The sequence below is a fragment of the Ovis aries genome, chromosome 8 (assembly GCF_016772045.2).
Source record: "Ovis aries strain OAR_USU_Benz2616 breed Rambouillet chromosome 8, ARS-UI_Ramb_v3.0, whole genome shotgun sequence".
Classification (NCBI taxonomy): Eukaryota; Metazoa; Chordata; class Mammalia; order Artiodactyla; family Bovidae; genus Ovis; species Ovis aries.
The window spans coordinates 54418921-54440185 of record NC_056061.1 but is presented as its reverse complement, the minus strand read 5'-3'; the positions used below and the strand labels follow the sequence as shown (position 1 = coordinate 54440185).

The 21265-nt window shown below is 36.9% G+C and overlaps 1 pseudogene; it reads left to right on the top strand.

Moving 5' to 3' along the window:
• The first annotated feature begins 692 nt into the window (after positions 1-692).
• LOC101117168 (nucleoside diphosphate kinase B-like) lies at positions 693-1409 on the top strand (annotated as a pseudogene).
• Positions 1410-21265: the final 19856 nt, after the last annotated feature.

Sequence of the window (21265 nt, the reverse complement as noted above, 5' to 3'; positions counted from 1 at the left end):
TTTCTGTATAGCTTAGGAAACTCAAACAGGGGCTCTGTATCATTCTAGAGGGGTGGAATGGGGAAGGAGTTGGGAGGGAGCTTCAAAAGGGAGGGGATATTTGTATACCTATGGCTTATTCATTTTGCGGTTTGATAGAAAACAACAAAATTCTGTAAATTGATTATCCTTCAATTAAAAAATAAATTAATTTAAAAAATGAAATAAAATTAATGATCCAAAAAATTATATCCCTTATTTTGATAAAATTAAGAAAAATGTTTATTCTTTAATTTTTAATTATTTTCAAGATAAAATACCAATAAAACCTTTCCCCTTCATTTACAATGAAATGTCCTTTTTCTTTAAAGAATTTATATTGAATGACATCTTGTACAAATTGTATTCAATCAATAGATAACACGTCCCAAATATCTTGGTGCTGCTTTAAACTTTGATAACTTTGATAAACTTTGATGCATAAACTTTACAAACTTACCCAAAAAAACTCATTTGAAAATTTATTCATTTACATTTTCTATATATCCATTTAATTTTGCAGAAGGTAAGTCAGAGTGATGAGATATGGAGGGTGGGGAGTGATGGGGGATGAGAATTTTGATCATATATCATGGGTGATCAGATAGCATGTGTAGGGGAAATGTTTCTAAACTGACTCAGGAAGATTCTTGCTTAAACATGACTCTACAAGGATGGTGACTAAAGCCCAAGGTTGAGGCACAGTCCAGAAAAGACCTCAGAAACACCTGACTACAGTTTGGTCAAGGAGAGTGTCTTTGTCACTCTGAAGTTCTTTTAGGGGAAAAAAGAAATGTTTACAATTAGTCAAAACAAAATTTTAATTTAAAGATAGTCTCCAGGTTCAGCTCTGGCACAGCAGAACAGGAGTCATCCACATTCCACTAGCTTCTTGGACCTTAGCTGACATCCAGAGCACCTTCATTGCCATCAGATGGTATGCACTGAGGCCTTATGGGCAAGATCATCAAGGTCTTTGAGCAAGAAGGATTCTATATTGTGGCCATGATGTTCCTTCAGGTCTCTAATGAACACTTTGAGCAGCAATATGTTGCCTTGAAAGACTGCTCGTTCTTCCCAGGGCTAGAGAAGTGCATGGACTCAAGATCAGTTGTGGCCACGGTCTGGAAGGGCCTGGATATGGTTAAGTCAGGGAAGGCTGATATTTGGGGAGACAACCCAGCAGACTCTAAGTTGGGCACCATTCTCAGGACCTCTGCACTCAAGTTGGCAGGAACATCATTTGTGGTAGTAATTCAGTAGAAAGTCCTGAAAAAGAAACCAGCCTATGGTTTCAGCTGGAAGAACTGGTTGATGACATGTCTTGTGCTTATGACTGGATCCATGAAAAAGAGGTGGACAAAGCAGCAGCCTCCTTGGGCACCACTTAATGTGTCCCTGGATACAGCTCTTCTTACTTAGATGCATTAGGATTGACCATTCTTCTCTAAAGCTAGTTTACCAATAAAACTTTTGGAAACTGGAGGAAAAAAAGAACCACGGGACATTTTAGCAATAGGGAAACAGGTCAATTTAAGTTTATTTTTAGATTTATAAATGTACATGAACAGACAAAGAAAGGATAGCACCCAGAACTGATTATCAGTTGAGAAAAAAATTAAATTAGATTATGATTGCATAGCTTACATAAAAATAAATACCATATGAATTCAAATTACAACAAAACAAAATCACTTAAAAAGTATAAACAAAAATATCAGAGATTATGTAGATAATATGGGGCTTGAAAGTTCTTTCTAAACAAATCACAAAGCTCAGAACCACAAGAGAAAAATTACTTGAACTCATAAAAATGTAAGAAGCCACATGCTTCTTCTTCAAAGACTGTGAGAAATTGTTTTCAAACCATTCGTGAGTACTTGGTTTATGTACATTTTTTTTTAAGTTTCTATGAACCACTGACAAGAAAGTAAACAATCCAATATAAAAGTAGGCAAAGAACATCAACAAATAACTCATAAGAAGGTTCAGTTTTTTAAAAATATAAAAATTGTTCAACCAGTTATCTCAGAAATCTAAATGTAAACAGTAAAATATTTTTCCACTTTAAAGTGAAATAAATTGATCACAAAATTTAAAGGTTAATTCAACTTAGTGCTGGTAAAAATAATCCTAGCAAAACAGACTTTCTCATATTCTGTGTTCATGAATCTTATTATTCTTTTGAGGAACAGTTTGACAGGATCCACACATGTGAAACATACATTGCCTTTGGCCCAATTATTCCACTTGCAGAAATGTATGTTTCACAAACACAGTCTGTTTAACCTCAGCCCTTGTTTCTCTAATGTGAATTACTCCTATTTGATTCATAAGGGAGAAGATGCGAAACGCAGAAGCTGTGTAGATTTACACATTATTTTTCCAGGCAAAGGAAGCAGAGAAAGCAAGAGAAAAATAAAACCTTAAGCAGAAAAGGGAAAAGCCCTTAGCTGGGTTGATGCAGTAGTCTCAGGACTCCAATCAGCTTTATTTTAGAAAGTAAAGTAAGTGCTTGAGCCCAGGCCTCCCCCATGATGGCTTACCCTCAGCCTCCTGTCGCTTTCATCTTTGGCAATTTGTATTGCTGCCTTTGTGGCATACACCCAGTTTACAGCTCCACTTAATCTGTATGCTTTCAGCACAACCAGCCCTACACTTATCGATATTATTATTTAGTGATTTTGCACATTTTTAATCTCCACTGTGCAACCACCAGGCACAAAAAGCTCTCTTGCCCAGACCATCCACATGATCTCCCTAAGTATCAATTTGGTTTTGTGGTGCTCTAGTTTCAAACATGCAGAGGTACTGAATAGTCTGCCACAACTCTATGTTATGTTCTGGTATTTTAATTGCACTATTTTGAAGAACATGTGGTTTTTTAGGTTCTCATACATAGCATTAAGAAGAAAGCATATTCTTGCACAAGTGAGCAGGAGTGATTGCAATGGTACATGATTGGAACCCTAGTCTTTCCATTTGGGAATGGTTAGATAAATTATGATCTGTCTTTTCTATAGAATCCCATATCATTATCAAAATGAGGCATGGAAATTTCACCAAGATACATTGTTTACAATGTCTCTAAGCAATATGTATTTTTTTTAATTTATTTCTTTTTTATTTTTTATTTTTTTTTAATTTTAAAATCTTTAATTCTTACATGCATTCCTAAACATGAAAAATCAGGAATATAAAACTGTATCTACTAGTACCAGATTATTCTCAATGGTTATATGTAAGGATGAAAATTTTATTAGTGGGGAATTTTCAAGTTTTAGTAAATATGTTTCTATATGATTTAAAGCTTGTTAAAAACAAAATGCATATATTCGTGGATAATTTTGTAGTGATCTTAAATAACCTACTTTAAATTCAAATACTAGAAGTCTACAAGAAAATTCTTAGCTCTTAGGAGAGAAAAGGATAGAAATGAACAAAAGATGAAAAAGGACAACTAACCTTAGTAAATTTCATGTTTATCTCAAAATCATAAATAAAATGAGAATATAAGCACAAACTTTAAAATATATACAACAGATACAGCTGACATAAGTCAATATCTCCTTAAATTAGGAGCACATAAAAAACATGTGTTTTTCTGAAAATGTAGGTGCCAACTCCATCCTCAGATCTTCCAGTTCAATCTGGCAAAGAGGAACAGAAAAGTTGGATAGTATAACATGGTATTGTAGAGCCACTAATCCACAGAAGTGAGCAAGGTGTGGAGTGGTTAAAAGAGGCATAGATGGTTAGGGTTTGAAGAACAGCAAGCTTTTCCTTGCCTAAACTCAGAATCAATTCAAAGTTATACAAGGAAGTCAGGCAGAGGAGTAGTGGGAAATCAGTATAACATAACACAACAGTACTGTTGGAGAATGTAGCTTAATTGTGTAGCTGCAAATTCTCAAGCCCCCACTCAGAGGCAGTTAGATACTTATGTACCTACTGACAGTCAGCTCTGGGGAATTACAAGCACCCCCATGGAGCCCACCCAAATAAAACTTTGTTATGGGGCTGAGAACCTGAGCAGGTAAACATCAAGAGCAGAAGGCCTAAGCTTCACATGCTTGAATCCCACTCACCAATTTATCAACCAGATAGTTCACTCCACCTCCCATGGAGAAGAGAGAATGAGGAGACAGAGAACAGGAATGTCAAACCACATCTCTCACTGGAGAAGAAGGCAAGTAAAAGGAAGGCCCACGCCTTCTCACAGAGACTAGGAGAAAATGCAGAGATTTAAATGTGTAATTACCATCTCTCTTCTTAAGAGAAGAGATGAAATATTTCAAAGAATAATTAACTCACAGTTATGAATATAAATTATAAAGCATACTATAAAAGTTTCTACTATTTTAGAGGAAATTTGTTCCTTTCAGATCTTTTAATGTAACTTCTCTAGCAGATAAACTTGAAAATCTTATATGAAATATAAAATGCATCATTAACCTTGACTTACAGAGTTTTAATACAGAATGATCCTTGAATCAGCACTCCTCTGAGGAGAAAAAATAGGCTTTAAATTTATATGTTAATGTCTAATAATGTTCTTTAGGATCAATGTCTTACCAACCTATTTGCCCCACATTGTATCATAGTTTAACTGAGAACAAAATATTTCCATGATCTACATGAAGGCAAAAATTATAAAAAGGAACATATGAAGAATAACAAAGTACTCGTAGATTCATTATAACTAGTGTAGTACTACAGAAATTTTCCACTAAAAGAACACATCAAAAGAGGTATTCAGAAAGAAAATGATTTGACAGACTCTCTTAATTTTAAATCACTGAGCAAAATGCCCTTACAAAATTCTAACACTCTGTTCTTCTCAGGACACATAGTCTCAAAACACTCAAGAGTAATTTGGGAAAGGCTAGAAGAGATATTCACAATAAAAGATCAATTTTAACTTTCTCACTTCTCATTTGGCACCCTACTCCAGTACTCTTGCCTGGAAAATACCATGGACCGTGGAGCCTCGTAGGCTACTATCCATGGGGTCGCAAAGAGTCGGACATGACTGAGCGACTTCACTCACTTTCACCCCTTCCACTCTAGAGAAATGACCAACTCAAAATTAAAATTTTCCTCTTCTTACACATTTTTAACCTGCCTTAAAGGTCTACAAGAAATTTGTCAATAACTCTTTTTGCTTATTTGTGACAAGTACTGAAAAATATATTGACCCTATCAGTGAGATTACACCTCCCCACTGTGTTGAACTCAGGCTTGCCGTGTGACTTGTTTTGGCCGGTGAAGTGGGAAAATGTGATATTTGTCATTCTGTGCTTCATTATGCTTCTCCTCCACTCTGTCATGAGGACTAGCAATGCTCCAAGTAAGCTAGGAACATCAGCCTGGGTTTTAGAGTGACATGCAGTATAAGACATCAATATTTACTGTTGTAAGACCCTGAAAGTTTGGAATTGTTGTTGACTGCATTAGACTATACCTATCCCTATAGGTACCAAGAATCATCCAAGAGAAGGGAGGAAAAAGGCCTTCAGTATACTTTCCTCTTCTGTATTAAAAATAAATAAAAATCACTCTTTTTAAAATTCATCTTTAAGTGCTTGACTGATTATATGAAAAAATGATCATTTGGTCTAGACTAAAATGGTCATTTTGTCTAGACTATAGACTTAATCCCTTACCATCTTTATTTCTATAAAAACTTGTAACTTCTTACTAAATACAGAAATTTATTTTAGTACTACCTTTAAAAATATTGTCATCTGAAAACTGACCTGGAGTGAAAAGAAGACAAAATAATACCAACTTTCTCCCATTAGGAGGAAATTGCATTATTCTCTAATTTCTGAATCAAACAAACATCTATTTATTCTTACTACGAATAAGCATAGTTTAAATTAATAAAAGAATGAATGATAATGGTGCTTTTAGAAAATTATGTAATTTTCAAATGAGAAACACTAATCTTAACACTTTCTTGGGCAAAGAAGGTTATGCTACTAAAGAGAGCTTGAAACTTTCAATTAAAATAACACTGTTAAAACGGTTTCTACCACCTTTATTTGAATGGTATCTCTGCTGCCAGAGAAAAGCTGCCAAATGTGTCTAGAATTGATTAATAAGGAGAATAATTGCTTCCTACTAATTTTAATCTTTTTACAGCTTTGCCTCTCATGGGATAAACATGAGGACTATGTGGCTTTATCATCAAATCTGAATCTAACCATTCCTTTGCCAGCAGCCAATGAGGTGCAAACACAAATTAAACTAGATTGAGGATTATATTGCTTGGCTGTTTGAAAATTTATATTACTTGCAAAGCATGCAGGCAAAGAGCAGCAGATGGGCAGTACAGAGCAAAATTTTCTTTCTGGATATTGCCCATCTGTTCTCCTTTTTTGCGTTTCTACTTCAAACTATTCTAGACGTCCTAATTTTCCTTTCTTTCACTCCTTTCTTTTTTAATAGTTTAATAAATTAGTTACTCAAATTTTCAGTGATCAAACAAGTAACACAGAGTTGATTTTCAACATAAGCAGTAATAACTACTAATTTATATTGTGGTCATACTATATTCCAGTAAGCCTCCTAAAGTTTTTAAATGTCTTACCATTTTGTCTTAACTACTAAGGAGATTTTATAGATAAGGAAATTGAAGAATAAAAAGTTCAAGACAATTATCCAGTTCACAGTGCTAGGAAATGATAGAATAGAATTTCAAGGCTGTTTTAAAATATCAAACCTTGCAAGAAATAAAAAAACTTGTTTGCTCTAAAATTTAATGTATTACTATTAACATTTAAATTTTGTTTTTATAATCAAACTTGAAAAACATCTTATATAATTTCTCTCAAATCCATCAGAAAATACAAACAAAATACTTCATATATTTCAAATATTGTAGGATGTTATAAGTGATGAGATTTTAAGTATCAAACCACTGAATTTCAGATTTGGAATAGACATGAAACATCATCTTATCTAGTGCTTCCCAAAAATCTCTGTGCAATGGAATCCTTTCTTTAAATAAAGTATGAAATGAAAATCAAACCCTGAGAACCAGTGAAGTTAACTAATGTGTAAAACCAGATCAAAGTACCTGAACACAATCGGGAGTTGGGCAGAGGGAGTTGGGCAGAAGGAGTTACCATTGAAGGGAAGAAGGAAGAGATTTGGAGCCCTGCCCCTTCAACAGTTCTCTATTTTTGTCCCTTTTCCCCCCTCTTTTGGACATCTAGGGCATCATCCATTCCTGAATAAAACTAACAACTCTCTAATGATGATATATGCCTAATGAGAAGATAATGTTTATTTTAAGGTCTTGGTTTTACTAGAGCTCAATTTACAAATAATCTCAAACTGTAACCACTTACCTTTACTCACTGTCTGCAGACTCAGAAGCCAATCTTGTGCCACAAAAGGAATCTCCAGAAGGACTTTAAAAAAAATTTTAAGGGATCTATGTATTTAGAAATGGAGAAAAGAAGGACCTATACAAAGCAGAACAGCTTTGCAGGACCAACCTTGGGAGCAGACATACAGATGGAGCAGCCTACCAACATGGTGTTCATCAACCTGAATTGAATGCTTTCCCACTTTTGCATGCCAATACAGTGGCATAAATATCAATATAAATTAATTTTTAAAAATTGAGTTTTGAAACATGGATCCCTTTAGATCATGTATTAAGGTTGGGTCAGAGCTACATTTTAATAACTAAGTTAACAACCTAAGTTCAGGCAAGGAAGTAGAAGTACAAAAGGATCAATAATAAAGATGGGAAATTTTGCTTTGTCTTGGTTTTGTTTTCAGACCTAATGAAAGGGGGAATCTCTTCTTTCTTCTACTGCATTTCATGGCTATCTTTTCATGGGATCTAAAATCTACATCATACTATCATACTATCATACTATATATACTCTACAGTCTAATAGGACTAAATTACCTTTTGTGGGCTGACCTAGTAACCAACTTGATTAAGAATAAAATATGCATTTATTTAGGAATAATCCAAGGTCCAAATAACCAGCTTATATATTGGGGTTGTCTTTGTGTACATCATACACACACACACACACACACACACACACACACACACACACACACACACACCCCACATGGGCTTCCCTGGTGGCTCAGATGGTAAAGAATCGGCCTGCAGTGTGGGAGACCTGGGTTCGATCCCTGGGTTGGGAAGATTCCCTGGAGGAGGCCATGGCAACCCACTCCAGTATTCTTGCTTAGAGAATCCCCAAGGACAGAGGAGCCTGGTGGGCTAGAGTCCATGCAGTTGCAAAGAGTAGAACATGACTGAGCAACTAAGCACAGCAGACAGACACACATGGGGACTGTGATTAGCCAAGCTATCGAATTTAAAGAAAATTTAAGGATACAGATCTTACTCTTGGCATAAACATTTGCAATCTTGTCCCCAGTCCGTGTTCATTCTCTCACACACATTCTATCACAATATAGCTAGAGGGGACCTGGAACATCTGGACTATAATAACAGCATATTATTTTCCTATATATCAATGACATCATCCTAAAAGGGCCACATAAACAATAGGAGGCAGCTATATCAGAAGTCTTGATAACACAAATGAGCTCCCAAAATGGAGAAGAAACTATAAAAATTCAGGGTTCTACTATATTAGTGAAATTTGGGGGACATGCAGGTAGATCCTTTTAAAAGGACAGGACAAATCATTGTATCTTAGACCTCCCAACATTAAAAACGAAGCATGGTACTTGATGGGCTTTCTGTGGTTCTTTTAAGTCTTTGATAATGGTACTGATACCCACCAGGGAGAAGATATTGATTTCAAGTTAATATCTTGCTAGGAAAGGAAAGCTCCAGGGCATTTCATTTGACTCTCCTCCCTACCATAGTAACTTATATTTCATGGTTCAGGTGGGTAAATAGAAGCTGTTACTAGTTATGAAATATGTGTATTCCAATCATACACTCAAGATGTGGTAAAATAAACATGGGGTGATGAGGCAGAGTTTATTGGTTGGTAACATCATTCCCCACATCATCCTTGTTAACAGCCTCACTCTAACTCTAACTCAGGGGAGCAAGGTGCTCAGCCCAACTGAATGCAGCACAACAAACCTTCCCTGTTTTTCCTATACTTTCTTATTGTCAGGGTGGACACATACAACACAATCCTAGAAATCACCTCTTAACAGAGTGTGTTAGATTGATGTTATTTCTTAGAAAATTGTTTGTTTCCTAAAAGGGCAATAGGCATAAGATTAGCCTTTTTTTTCCTTACTTTGACCTTGCCTTGAACATAAATGCAGAGGCAGGAATTGCAGGGGTTGTCCTTTGACATGAGGGAATGTCAAAGGGAAACAGAGCTATAGCCTCTGATATCACAGAATTGTCCCACTCACTGACATCTGTCACCTCCACACCTCCTAGGATAACTGCAACATGAATGCTTGATTATTTAAACCACACTAGTTGGATTTTCTATTATCTGCAGGTGTACATAATCTTAATGAATACAGACGGATTTATCTCAGCCTAATGGGAGGTATGCATGGGTCAGAACTCTTATTTATCAATTAACTTCCTTAAGTCTTAACTCTTCCCAGTGGCTCATCAGCATACTTAGTCCCCTAAAACCAGTGTTCATTCAGGCTATCATCCAATCCTGATTCCTGTGGGAATTTCTCTTTCCATAGGGCACGGTTATCCTGATTAATGGTATCCTGTGTACTGTGCTATTACTAAGAGGTCCTCCTTCTGCAGATCTCACCTCCCTTAATCCAGGGACTGAGAAACTGTAAATAGACTTAGGTCTTATGAGTTCAAATCAGGCCTCTGTTCTTCAGACCCAGAGTTGTTGGTATAAGTAAATCAAGTAGGGCTTTAAAGAACTGTTCATCTTTTTCAGTGCTAGAAATTCCATGGTCAATTGGCTACCTCAAAACAACAACAAAAGCACCACCACAACACCTGTGTTTATGACCAATCTGATTTCTTAGTTCCACTGCCTTTTATGGTAACCAGCCCTGTTTGCCTCTGCAAAGATGTGAGAACTGGACCACAGAGAAAGCTGAGTGCTTAAGAATTGATGCTTATGAACGGTAGTGCTGTAGAGGACTCTTGAGAGTCCTTTGGACAGCAAGGAGATCAAACTAGTCAGTCCTGAAGGAAATCAACCCTGAATATTCATTAGAAGACTGATGCTGAAGTTGCAATAGTTTGGCCACCTGATGTGAAGAGTTGACTCACTGGAAAAGACCCTGATGCTAGGAAAGATTTAGGGCAGGAGGAGAAGGGGACAACAGAGCTTGAGATGGTTGGCTGGCATCACCAACTCAAAGGCATTAGCGTGAGCAAACTTTGGGAGATAGTGAAGGACAGGGAAGCATGGTGTGGTACAGTTCTTTGGGTCACAAAGAGTCAGACAGGACTTGGTGACTGAACAATGAACAATAACAAAAGATGATAGAGTTTCTTTTTTCTTTTAATGCAGACCTAAAGATTCTCTTATTTATAGTCTATGCCTTAAGTCAAGAATTTTGAAACTGAGCAAACCATACTCTCTTTCTCTCTCTCTCTCTCTTTTTTTTTTTTTTTGAGATGTCCATGCATTTAGGAAAAAAAAACCTCTCATACTCACTGAATTGCCCTTCATACTTGACTATAACAGCCACTGGTCCCTCACAGCTTTGCTTTGAGTTATAGCAGATGACCCCAGGGGATAATTTAATTAGTGGCTCAGGTATCATATGCCATTGGCTATCAGAGTTCTACCCTTTAATATTTGCTAAAATTTTTCTGCCTTTAGGCCAGGTAACAAATCTCAAACTTGTCAACATACATACGCTCAGGAGCTCTTTTCCCACCCCATCCCCTATTTTCCCTTAAGCTTGTTGACTGCAAACATTTCTGGTCCTAATTTTGTATTAGTCAGGGATCTTCACTGAAAGCAGCAAACATTGACACTGGCTGATTCAAGATAAAAGAATGTTTTGAAAGAAACGCCGAGGGGGCTGGAGAGCCAGCTTCAGAGGCCACAGATCCAGAGAAGCAGCCAAATCGTACCCTAGAAACTGACCACTTCTTGTGGTGCTATTGTCACTGCTGAACATTCAAAGCCACAGAGAACACACCACTGGCAATTCTTGGGGTCATTGTCAGGCCCCTGCCACTGCCCTGGACAAGGGGTGTTGCTGCTCCAGTTGCCTTGGTCTTCTACAGAATGATTCACTTCTGTGTACGTTTCTTTGCATCGTTATCTCATAATTGAAAATACTGGCTACATGCATTTGGTTTCCAAGCCTAAGTACAAAGGAGGCTAGACATGCAAGCATCATAAATACTTGCCATATAAGACAGTAGACTGTCTCTCTTCCCAAGGGTTTTTACATGGGTAATTCACTATGCACAGGAAGATTGTATGATAGACAAACAAGCAGAAAGGCAAACATTCAATATAAATTGTTAACATTTAACAAGTTATTATCATCGCCATATGCTGTTATGAACTTTCTACATGTTTATTTTGTTCTTACATTACTCCATTTTGGAGAGGAAATTAAAGTACAATGAGTTTAAATAGCTTCTCTGAAGTCACAGCTAATAAGTAACAGGAAAAAAATTCCATTTCAGGTCTATCTAATGCTAAATTCACGCTCTTACCTGTTATGGACACTGTTTAAAACTGCATAATTAACTTCTCACAAGGTCCAAAAATATATAGTAATTTTGACATATGATATTGCTTAGTTTTTGGAGAAAATTGATAAAAAGATAAAGAAATGTCATATGAAAGAAGAAGAATATAAGATTGTGATTGAATTTAAAACCCAACTCATTAGATTAAGACTTTGCCATGGGCCTAAAATTTCTTAGGATTGTGAAATTGGGTCAGAAGTCCCTAGTTACAAAATTAGACTTTACTTTAGAATATATTGTAAACCTCTGAGCAGACCTCAGCAGACATTTTTTTCTACTTTAGGACAATGACTCAATATTCTGCTTTCTGGATAACATCAGCAGAGACAATAAAGAAAGTGATATTGCCAGAGGTACTTTTCTCTTTACTGGACAACTAAATAGCAAAACAATACATTCTGACATTAATAATAACTATATTGTAAAAAGCAACACTTTCACAACAATTTTTCAATGTAGTATTTTCTTTGCTTATGAGTATTTTTATATTTTAGGTAGATAGTATTTACACATATTTTGAGGTAACTTAATCAAAAGGTTAGAATCAAAAGACTGATATAAGTTTATTGATTTTTGTTATTTATCATATATAGTGGTCTCAATCCTGCTCAATATAGGATATGAAACATTAGAGGTTTAATTGTTATTAATTGAAGAATGCTAATACTTTGACTTATCATTGGTTATCTATCCACTAGTCTTACCTGGTTTTCCAAGCCTCTTTTCCATTCCACTCAAGCTTGAAATTTTCTTGTCCCTTTATCTCAACAGTTAATTTCCTCTTATAGTTTATTAAAACAAGAAAGAGCATCTAACATGAACTCTCAACATTCATCTCCATTTCAATTTTCACCTTTTTCTTATTTTTGTTCTTATTCTTATTCTCCCTTCGCCTCCCTCCTCTTTCCTCCCCCAATTGATAGAATAAGAAACAGGCACAGAGTGGATAAGTAACTTATCCAAGGTCAGGCTGCAAAGGTAGAACTAGAATTTTATCTCAAGTGGTCTGACAGCTGGGTCAAGAATCTTTGCCACTTCACATATTAACTTCAATTTTTCTGGGAATGGTTTGAAAGATAAATTACAAGTGGAAGCCCAACAGCAATGGATCTCTAAAGAGGCAATATGAAAGGAACAGACAAAAGATGATGCAATTCTTTGACTAGAAGAAAAAGAGTGCAGATGAATAGCTGAGACCAACTTTTGAGATAAAAAGGATATAAACTTAAGGAACAACTAAATTAAAGATATGAAGTAGAGGGTAGAGTTAAGAACAATTCCAAATTTTCTTACATGGATATCCATGTCAGAGGTGTTACTGAGATACTGAATTTGAAAAAATATGTTGCACCCATATAAAAACAGTGAGTTATTTAAATTAATCCATGCATCCTACTAACAGTGGCAATCAGAATCCCAGAATTCAGAAATGAAAAGGTGAGAGAGAGATTGGTGGTCATGGAGATGATGCTGAGTTTCAATCTACTGAATGAGTGATCATTACTTTTACTCCCCTTATACTTAAACCAGTTCTAGAACTAAGTTCAAGGAGGTACTTACTGTGAGAGAAGAAAAATTGCAGAGCCTGTAGATCAGTCCAATCCTGACATCTAGTTTAATACTCTAATAACATCATTAAAGATATATGTGCCTTTTAGCAGTTACATAGAAAACAGGATCCAATTTACTTCAATGTCTGTTGTTCCAGACAAGTTCTTGGTTCAATGCCTGAAATTAACATTATAAGAAAAACAAAGAATATATTGGAGGCTATTGCATAGCCTTTTACATACTTGAAATTTATACTATGAAATTTTTTCTCCTAAGAAAATACAGTACATATATACAATGGAATATTTGCTGTTGTTTTTGTAGTCACTAAATCATCTTCAGCTCTTATCCAACCCCATGGTCTGTAGCCCACCAGACTCCTCTGTCCATGGGATTCTCCAGAAAGAATACTGGATTGGGTTGCCGTTTTCTTCTCCAGGGGATCTTCCCAACCCAAGGTCTCCTGCATTATCAAGCATACCTCTGAGCACATGGGGAGCCCCACAATAGAATTAAAAGGCATGAAATATGCCATCGGCACTGACATGGATGGCCATAGAAACTGTCATACTGAGTCAAGTAAGTCAGACAAAGACAAACATATGATATTGCTTACATGTGGAGTCTTAAAAAATGGTACAAATGAACATATTTACAAAACAGAAATGAGTAACAGATGTAGAAAACAAACATGGCTCAGTTCAGTTCAGTTCAATCGCTGAGTCCTCTCTGACTCTTTGCAACCCCATGGACTGCTGCAGCATGACAGGCTTCCCTGTCCAACACCAATTCTCGGAGTTGCTCAAACTCATGTCCATTGAGTAGGTGATGCCATCCAGCCATCTCATCCTCTGTCGTCCACTTCTTCTCCTGCCTTCAAACTTTCTTAGCATCAGGGTCTTTTCTAATGAGTGGCCAGAGTATGGGAGCTTCAGCATCAGCATCAGTCCTTCCAATGAATATTGAGGACTGATTTCCTTAAGAATGGACTGTTTGGATCTTCTTTCAGTCCAAGGGACTCTCAAGAGTCTTCTCCAACACCACAGTTCAAAAGCATCAATTCTTCAGAGCTCAGCTTTCTTTAAAGTACAACTCTCACATCCATACATGACTACTGGAAAAACCATAGCTTTGACTAGACAGAACTTTGTCGGCAAAGTGATGTCTCTTTTTAATATGCTGTCTAGGTTGGTCATAGCTTTTCTTCTACGGAGCAAGCATCTTTTAATTTCATGGCTGGAGTCACCAACTGCAGTGATTTTGGAGCCAAGGAAATAAAATCTGTCACTTTTTCCATTGTTTCCCCATATATTTTCCATGAAGTGATGGGACTGGAGGCTATGATCTTAGTTTTCTGAATGTTGAGTTTTAAGCCAACATTTTCACTCTCTTCTTTCACTTTCATCAAGAAGCTCTTTCGTTCTTAGCTTTATGCCATAAGGGTGGTGTCATACACATATCTGAGGTTATTGATGTTTCTCCCAGAAATCTTGATTTCAGATTGTGCTTCATCCAGCCTGGCATTTCACATGATGTACATTGCATATAAGTTAAATAAGCACAGTGACAATATATAGCCTTGACGTACTCCTTTTCCTATTTGGAACCAGTCTGTTGTTCCATGTCCAGTTCTAACTGTTACTTCTTAATCTGCATACAGATTTCTCAAGAGGTAGGTCAGGTGGTCTGTATTCGCATCTGTTTGAGAATCTTCCACAGTTTGTTGTGATCCACACAGTCAAAGGATTTGGCAGAATTAATAAAGCAGAAATAGATGTTTTCTGGAACTCTCTTGCTTTTTCCATGATCCAATGGACATTGGCAATTTGATCTTTGCCTTTTCTAAAACAAGCTTGAACATCTGGAAGTTCTTGGTTCACATACTGTTGAAACCTGGCTTGGAAAATTTTGAGCAGTACTTTACTAGCGTGTGAGATGAGTGCAATTGTGTGGTTGTTTGAGCATCTTTGGCATTGCCTTTCTTTGGGGTTGGAATGAAAACTGACATTTTCCAGTCCTGTAGCCACTGCTGAGTTTTCCAAATTTGCTGACATGTTGAGTGCAACACTTTAAAAAGCATCATCTTTTAGAATTTGAAATAGATCAACTGGGATTCCATCGCCTGCACTAGCTTTGTTCGTAGTGATGCTTCCTAAGGCCCACTTGACTTTGCATTCCATGATGTCTGGCTTTAGGTGAGTGATCACACCATCATGGTTATCTGCATTATGCAGATCTTTTTAGTATAGTTCTGTTTATTCTTGCCACCTCTTCTTATTATCTTCTGCTTCTGTTAGGTCCACACCATTTCAGTCCTTTATTGTGCCCATCTTTTCATGAAATGTTTCCGTGGTATCTCTAATTTTCTTGAAGAGATCTCTAGTCTTTCCCATTCTATTATTTTCCTCTATTTCTTTGCATTGATCACTGAGCAAGGCTTTCTTATCTCTCTTTGCTATTCTTTGGAACTCTGCATTCAAATGGCTGTATCTTTCCTTTTCTCCTTTGCTTTTGGCTTCTCTTCTATGCACAGCTCTTTGTAAGGCCTCCTCAGACAACCATTTTGCCTTTTTGCATTTCTTTTTCTAGAGGATGGTCTTGATCCCTGCCTCCTGTACAATGTCACAAACTTCCATCCATAGTTCTTCAGGCACTTTGTGCATCAGATCTAATCCCTTGAATGTATTTGTCACTTCCATATATAATCATTAGGGATTTGATTTAGGTCATACCTGAATGGTCTAATGGTTTTCCCTACTTTCTCCAATTTAAGTCTGAATTTTGCAATAAGGAGTAAATGCAAACATGGTTTCCAAGGGGGAAAGCAAGGGAGGCATAAGTTGAGAGACTAGGATTGACATATACACACACTATATATAAAATAGATAACACTTAATAAGAACCTCCTGTATTGCACACAGAACTCTAGTCAATACATTATAATGGCCTATATGGGAATAGAATCTAAAAAAGAGTGAATATATTTATATGCATAATTGATTCACTTTGCTGTACAGAAGAAATTACTACAACGTTGTAAATCAACTATACACCAATAAAAATCCATTTTAAAATATAACATAAGTATTCTACTTAAAATCATCCAAAAACATTAGAACAGTGACAATGGTAGAAAAGTCATTTATGCCAACCCATCAAAGACATTCCATGTCTTTCTCATAAATAAACACTTCTGCAATCTATTGACTTTAAGCAATCTGAGGAATTATTTTCTCAAGGTTTCCAAATGTAATGCTAGCTTCCCACATTATAAAAAAGACCTCTGAGTATTCTTTTATGGACCAAATTCTTCATACTTCAAGTGACCAAACTAATCTCTAAACATAACATAAGTAACTGACTATCATCATTACAACTAAAGTTGGAAGTAGCTACAATGAAAACAAAGTGGGATGGAAACAACTCTTGAAATACATACTGTAAATACAATGTGCCATTCTTTGCCTTGAGATTTATTAATCATCTTTCTTTGTTCATTTGATTGTTTAGTTTCCTAAGATCACAGAGCTAAGAAATGGGCTACAATTACTATTCACCCCTTACTAGCATGAAATAATCTTAACAGCAGTAGAAATACTTTTAAATATCACTGGATTATGATTCCTTTTATCTATGAATAACACTCAACAGTCTCACTAGTTGCCAACCTCTTATGTCATCTGAAATATATACTCACAAATAATTTTCAGGTTAGTCCAACATTTCTCTGAAGTTTGCTATCTACCAAGGCTCTCTGAGTGGTTGCCTTCACTTTGCTTCTGCTGTCTGCTCTTCATGAAAAACATTATTTCAGGATAAGTGTAGCTTATCTTGTTGCTTACAAAGCTACAAAGCCACTAGAGAACAGAATGATACTTCATTAACTTTCATCTTCACTTTGTCTGCTTCATACTGTGTTGCTCTGAAAAAAAAAAAATGAACAAGTAGAATGTGCCTCTTTTGACACATTTTAAACCAAAATACTAGAATGCTTTCCAGAGCCTCCCTTGGTTCAGGGAATGTTTCAGGAAGAGTCCACAGGTCTATCTCTGCACTGCTTCACACTTCCACCCCAACCAAGTACAAACCACCACCAAGTCCTTTTTCCTTCATGTAAATAAACTCATGAATGTCCTGACTGAGCAGTAACCCTATTAATATATGGTACACAGTACTTGACTTTCACTTTTCACTTTCATGCATTGGAGAAGGGAAATGGCAACTCACTCCAGTACTCTTGCCTGGAAAATTCCATGGATGGAGGAGCCTGGTAGGCTGCACTCCATGGGGTTGCTAAGAGTCAGATACAACTGAGAAACTTCACTTTTACTTTTTCTTTCATGCATTGGAGAAGGAAATGGCAACCTACTCCAGTGTCCTTGCCTGGAGAATCCCAGGGACGGGGGAGCCTGGTGGGCTGCCGTCTACAGGATCGCACAGAGTCAGACACTACTGAAGCGACTTAGCAGCAGCAGCACACAGTATCTTGACTACTGGGTTATTGTTGGTTGGGCCTGATTTTGTGAAGGAGTTTAAGAAATATTAGAACCATAATTTTCTGGAAAATCTTAAGTATGCTTTGGCGTGAAGATAAGTACACTATGGAGCTGGCCTTCCTGGAAATCTTTTCCCTGCTAAACAGTGTTTCATATATCCCTAATCCTTCTAATTCTTTTCTCCAAGACAGTCATATACAAACCTATGTTTATTTGTTCTGTGTAGTTGTTATATGTGGTTTAGAATGTATTTTTTAAAAATGATGAATTTTGACTCTAAAACATTAAAAGGTCTGGAGAAAATCCTTATATCTTATTCACTTCAAGTATAAACAGAATTGCCTTTTCAGTCCCTAGAGAACTTAAAATATCTGTCAACGTTTAACAGAAACCACACTGAACTTGTACTTCAATATTTACCTAGTGTTCTCAAGCTTGTTCTAACTGTAGCTTTGCCTCAGCTCACCCAGAGTAATTTGGTAAAACCAAAAAGATAAAAAAGAACATTAACCCTTTTTTTTCCATTTTCAGACACAGTTGTCAATTCTGGAGGTCAATTTTAAATAAGGCAGTGTGGTTATTGTTGGCATCAGAGAAATGGCAGAGAGAAAATCATCTGCAACTTTGGTGTGTACTATGCTCTAGCATTTTTAAATCATTCATTATTTAACCAGATTTATGGAGGATAAACAGGGGGCAAAGGATGAGATGGCTGGATGACATCATTGACTCAATGGACATGAGTTTGAGCAAACTCCAGGACATAGTGAAGGACAGGGATGCCTGATGTGCTGCAGTCCACATCAGTTGCAGAGCAGGATACGACTGAATGACTATGACTGAACAACAACAAATAAATGCAATATTTCTCATGTTTCCACATGAAAAAGTATCTGAGCTTCACATGATGAAACCACATAACAAGTATTTTCCAGATGCCACTAAGTTACCAGGAGGTGTATTTTCAAAACAAGAGTACAATTCTCATAATTGACAATGCTCTTGGCGGGGACCATTCTCCAGTACTCAAAGGCCCAGATGAGGCTCTTGGAATCTCCAGATACATAAACTTTAACAAAATCCACATAGAAGAATAAATAAAATTTTGAGAAATAGAGGTTCTATTTAAGAAAAAAATTAAGGAACTACTGTAATATCTGTAGATAGTTTCTTTATATGTGCTTTTTAGGAAGCATCACTATAAACAAAGCTAGTGGAGGTGATGGAATTCTAGTTGAGCTATTTCAAATCCTAAAAGAGGATGTTGTGAAAGTGCTGCACTCAATATGCTAGCAGATTTGGAAAACTCAGCAGTATGCACAGGACTGGAAAAGGTCAGTTTTCATTCCAATACCAAAGAAAGGCAATGCCAAAGAAGGCTCAAACTATGGCACAACTGCATTCATCTCTCACACTAGTAAAGTAATGCTCAAAATTCTCCAAGCCAGGCTTCAACAGTCCATGAACTGAGAAATTCCAGATGTTCAAGCTGGTTTTAGAAAAGGCAAGGGAACCGGCGATCAAATTGCCAACATCTGTTGGATTATCAAAAAAACCAAGGGAGTTCCAGGAAAACATCTACTTCTGCTTTATTGACTATGCCAGAGCCTTTGACTGTATGGATCACAATAAACTATGGAAAATTCTGAAAGAGATGGGAATACCAGACCATCTGACCTGCTTCTTGAGAAATCTGTATGCAGGTCAGGAAGTAACAGTTAGAACTGGACATGGAAATACAGACTAGTTCCAAATAGGGAAAGAAGTACGTCAAGGCTGTATATTGTCATCCTGTTTATTTAACTTATATGTAGAGTACATCATGAGAAACACTGGGCTGGATGAACCACAAGCTGGAATCAGGATTGCTGGGAGAAATATCAATAACCTCATATATGGAGATGACACCACCCTTATGACAAAAATTGAAGAACTAAAGAGCCTCTTGATGAAAGTGAAAGAGAAGGGTGAAAAAGTTGGCTTAAAGCTCAACATTCAGAAAACTAAAATCATGGCATCCAGTCCCATCACTTCACAGCAAATAGAGGGGGAAACAGTGGAAACACTGACGGACTTAACTTTTTGGACTCCAAAATCACTGCAGATGGTGACTGAAATTAAAAAGCCATGAAATTAAAAGACGCTTACTCCTTGGAAGGAAAGTTATGACTAACCTAGACAGCATATTAAAAAGCAGAGCATTACTTTGCAAACAACGGTCCATCTAGTCAAAGCTATGGTTTTCCCTGTAGTCATGTATGGATGTGAGAGTTAGACTAGAAAGAAAGCTGAGCGCCGAAGAAGTGATGTTTTGAACTGTGGTGTTGGAGAAGACTCTTGAGAATCTCTTGGATTGAAAGAAGATCCAACCAGTCCACCCAAAAGGAAATCAGTTCTGAATATTGATTGGAAGGACTGATGTTGAAGGTGAACTGCAATACTTTGGTCACCTGATGCAAAGAGCTGACTTATTTGAAAAGACCCTGACACTGGGAAAGATTGAAGGCGGGAAGAGAAGAGGATGACAGAGGATGAGATGGTTGGATGGCATCACTGATTCAATGGACCTGAGTTTGAGTAAACTCCGGGAGTTGGTGATGGACAGGGAGGGCTGGCATGCTCCAGTCAATGGAGTTGCAGAGTCAGACACAACTGAGTGACTGGAACTGAACTGAACTGTTATGTGTTAGTCTCTCGGGTGTGTCTGACTCTTTGAGACCCTATGGACTATAGCCTGCCAGGCTCCTCTGTCCATGGAATTCTCCAGGCAAGAATACTGGAGTGGGTTGCTATTCCCTTTTCCAGGGAATCTTCCTGACCCAGGGACTGAACATTTGTATTCTGCATTGCAGGCTGATTCTTTAACGTCTGAGCCACCCAGGAAGCCCCTTGCTGGTTACCTAGTCAGCTTCTATTGGCTCTTTTATCCTTCCTAAAAGTGTTATTAATTTTGGTTTGGGTATCTACCATTTCACCATGCAGCTCATGTGTTCTGGGGAAAGTTAAATTTCACAGGGGCATTTGATTTATCTAAGGCAATCAGCAGATTTCTGTTCTCTTGCACAATGACTGGTTCAGCTCTATGTGACCTTAGTCAATCCAACTAGAAACTAAATTTTTAAAAGCAAATTTTAGGACTCTGGCTTAGAACCCTATCAAAGAAACATTTCTATTTCTGGAGAACAGATGTTTACAAAGATTGGAAGCATTGGAGCTATGTTATTAATATGAGGAAACCTCAAACACAAACTTGACAATGCAAGTAAAAATGGAAAAAAATTGAGGTCTTTAAACGTATCTGTAAGTTGCTGAATCAAAATAAACTCAGCATGTTTCCAGATTTATATATTTATGAAAGCCAATGTATCCTCTTTAATATTTATGTCACATTCACTGGGTTTATTTTGTTGTTGTTGTTATAGGAAAGATAAAAATACATTATTGTATACGTAGGAGACCTGGGTTTGATTCCTGGGTCAAGAAGATCTCCTGGAGAAGGGAATGGCTACCCACTGTA